The following is a 4,188-nucleotide window of genomic DNA, read 5'->3' on the forward strand; positions in this document are numbered from 1 at the left end:
GAACACTTTTGTCCTGTGCTGTTTTTCAGCTAAACCCGGTGAAGCACTGCAGTGCTGATGAATCAGTTGTCTTAGAGGATGAGCTCAGACCTCAACTCCAGTGTTCTGCAGAACAGGCTGTCAGGATTTTATGTAATTTCTATTTCTGGGACACAGCAGAGGGAGTGATGGAGGAACCATATCAGCGAAGCAGAACACCTTGTTGCAATTAAGTCCCCAAATTGCTCCTGTCAATTCAATTTTAATAATTTACAGTTACCACAGAGCAGCAGATAACATCTTAAAGATCTTGTTCCTTTAGCAGTTGTAGTAAAGGAAATAAAGCAGTAGGTGTTTCCTTCACGTTTGATTGAATAAAGGTATTAAAGGCCTAAGCTGAAATTAAAATTCATGTTATGTGGTGGGCCCTAACGTGCTACCACACCTTTTATCTTCAGACATTACATTTAATTCTCCCATCTGTAATAGCATCACCTACTTGGGACCAGAGCTGACAACTTGCAGCTGCCAGTGATTTGATGTCTCTCAGCAGCAGACCCTTCTTGATTTATCACATTTTCACTGTGTGAGGCTGGCCAGTTTGAGCAGTATCTTATAGCTAAATGTGTGTTAGTAATTTTAAGAAGTTTTGGATTTGTATCTGTTCCATGTTAGAACTTTTATCAAAATCTGTTTTAATTTATTTCTCTTTTGTTTCTCTGTTAATGTATTTGTATAATAACTTATGTAGTTAATATTACTAGTTTTCTGTTTTAATTTTTACGTGCTTTAAGTTTTTAAATGTAACCAACCAAAGCACTTTAAGCATCAGTGTCAATCTTGAGAAATTCCAATCAGCTTAACACTTTGCTGTTGTCTTTTTGCTTTTACAACCTTCTGCTTGCAATGCAGCATCTCTAGTTACAGCCCAATTTCCATTTCTATGTTTGTAGTCCTAGATGGGCTGTCAATTTGGGAAGCACAAATTTGTTCATATGTATTTGTTCATATTGCTGTAGAAGGTGAGAGGACAAATGCACTGTAAACACTGCAAGGATGACAAGGATGCAGTATTTATAGCGTGTCTGTCCTCTCACCTTCTATAGCAATATGTACGTGATGAATTGCACTTACACCTCGCATTTCACAGCCTTTTTTGCACTCTATCTGCAAGACTACAGATAAAGAATGGAAGGGCTGCAATACCTCCTTCTGTTGCACAGTTATTAATGACCATAATTTAGAAAAGCTCCACTTCTCCCAGGAATATTCTCTTTTACCAAACAGTTACCTGTCAGTCAACTGATAATGCACATAGTGCTCTATTTGCCATTTTACCTGTGCTCTGTGCAATCTCAAACATGAGTAATCTTAAGAGCTGAATTTATTCTTGGCCTTCGTGTGAATACAAGCAAGGAGAGCAATCTTTTTGTATCTTCCTTCTCTCCACTTGGGCTCATATAAAGGAAAGAAGTAGGACACGTGCTATTAAAAAAATAAATAAAATAATAACACTATCTATCAAAGATGCTGAATATTTCTTACAGAGCAGTGCTGATAGTAACCATATCAGAAAATCACTGACTTTGTTTTGTTAGTGCAAAACTAATTACAAAAGGCTGTTGTTAATTTATTTTAGATATTGTACTCTCTTCAATCAATGAAAAGAACTTTTTCCTGTTGCTGCAGTTCTGTTGGTGAGGTGTTTCTTATCAATTTAACATGGCACTGAATATTTAAACAGCCCTTGGCAAGCCTCAAAGACACCCTTTTAATTTCTTTCCAGCTAACGTGCATTACTTTGGGGAGATTGCTTGAACCCATCCGCAAGAGTGATTTAGATTAGCATTTTTGCATACAAGGTCAAACAACACCTACCAGGTATGTGCCCACCTGATGGGACCAGCTGGGCTAAGCCCACACCTTTTTACACACTAATGATTCTTTACCCCCTAGGAGGTTTGCTTGCTGGCTTTGCCTGGAGGATTTAATATGAGGCTGCACATAGCTCCCTTTATTCACGGTCTCAGAGTTGCTATAATTCTCTAATAAGTCTGCTTCACTGGGTTATCAGGGCTGGGACCATTGCACAATGTAAAATAAATTAACTTGTGTGCGCCATTTACAATGGGCAATTTTACAGCTTAATGCTTCTGATGAAGGCTGTTACAGGTGGTAACTTTGCTGTCTGAAAGACGCTTAGAGAGTGATTTTTCTGTGTTAGCACAGCAGTTTGTAGGAGGAGCTGGACTGGCACACAGCATCTTAACCTTCAGCTAACCAGATGAAGTCGGTGCTCCATCCTCTAGGTAGTCCTAACCCTTCTCCTACAGGTTCCAAAGCAGCAGAAACAAACCCTGTGAAGACATCCTGTAGTTCACCACAGCCCACCACAGTAGACAATTAAGAAATATTTGCAGTCCTTCTCCCCACAACCTCAATCTCTCATTAATGGGAATACATTCCTCAAAGAAGCTGTGCTCAAACATCAGCTTTCTATTATCCATGGTGTTCATATCTGCAAGCATCCCATGGCAGACAGTATTCAGACACTGTATTATTTTCTAGTCCTTTTCTCAACTCTCACTCTAACCCTAAGAGCAACTTCAGGGCAGCTGTGTTACAGATTCCTGTGTTAATCCTGGAAAAAAAATTGCAGCTTCAGTGACTTTCATTGAAGAGCACTAACAGGAGCTCTGTAACTTACCTGTGACTCTTCAGGAGTAAAGTCAGCATTATTGTAGGAATATGAGTGTAGAGTAGTGGGGAAGAAGAAAAAAAAGAGGAAATATGGAAAGGGCTGTTTTGTCTGAGGCTTTGGATATGTATATCTGTTTGTAAATATGCAGTCCCTACCTACCTGGTCAAAAAGGTGCAATCATAGAAAAACTAAGTATTTTGTGCTAGTTTTTTGAATGGAGTAAGAGGTAGTAAAACTATTAGGCATATGACTGGGGACTCATAAAATACTGAATTTCCTGTAAAGCGTACGATATCCCATGTGTGTGTACAGTTGAGTATCTGCTCTTTTTAATCATGTACATGTAATTAAACCCTGCGCTATCTGCAGACCTGTAAGATAAACCTCATGTTGGATATTAAGGTTGTAACATAAGAAAACAGTATTTTCTCCTGTTAACATGTTTATATTTTACATAAAATAAACTCCCTAAACTGATCTTGTTTCCATTCAGCTTGCCTTGGATTCAGCTGGAGCCAGACTAAGGTTGAACATTGGTGTTTGTTGTTACACAAAATGCTTCTGAGTGCAAGGTGTCTGTAAATTTACTGACAGGGAGACTGCCAATGCTTGCTTGTTATTTCACATAGTGGAGTGCCTCCATTTTGCCACTGGGACTGCCTCCAAGGTGTGTCAAGGGAACACATTTTGCATGCAGGCCGTGAGTTGTCTTGGTGGACTACACACACAGCTGCATGACTGAGCTGCACCTAGTTAAAGAACACCACTGACCTTGCCAATGTTACTGAGAACAGCTAAAACTGAACCGAATAAAAAGCAGCAGGATTGAGCTACGTATTGCACCAGGGAACAGTGAAAACCCCAAGGCCTTTAGTCTGGGGTTTTGCTGTGGCTACTGGAGCAGGAAGGGGTTTTGCTAAAGGGGTCTAAAGTTCTGTCAGAGGACTGAAAGATTCCTGCAGTCTGCTCATTTTTCTGAAGTTACTCATTAGCAAACACGATTTACTTTCTCAAAAGTGAGGAAAATAAAAGGCTGGAGTTTCTTGCCCTTGTCTAAATGGATTCCTGTATTCCTTCGGAATCCTTTAGAGAACCAAAATCAAACGTAGCTGTCAGACTGTATGCTGAATTTATAGGTAACATACTATAAGATTTATGACACATCAGACTATCAAAGGACTAGGTTCAAAAACACTTCACATCTTACAACACTGATTTCCTCTCAGATAAAAACCTTGAAGCACCTTCACATTTATTCTTGGGTTTATAGAGCATAAGCCCTAAACTAAAGGATGCGGAGACAAATTTAAAATGCAGGATATGACAGAAATAAATCTCAAATCTATAATTTTAAAACGTTTTATAATGTACATATAAATAAACCAATAAAAAAATAATCAAGAATTATGTTCAAAATCACTCTATGTGGGCTCCAGAAGAATTGCTCTAATTTCAGAAATGCATTTTCCCAGGAGTTGTATGATTCTTACCTATGTCTCTGTCCCTTC

The sequence above is a fragment of the Aythya fuligula genome, chromosome 4 (genome assembly GCF_009819795.1).
Source record: "Aythya fuligula isolate bAytFul2 chromosome 4, bAytFul2.pri, whole genome shotgun sequence".
Classification (NCBI taxonomy): Eukaryota; Metazoa; Chordata; class Aves; order Anseriformes; family Anatidae; genus Aythya; species Aythya fuligula.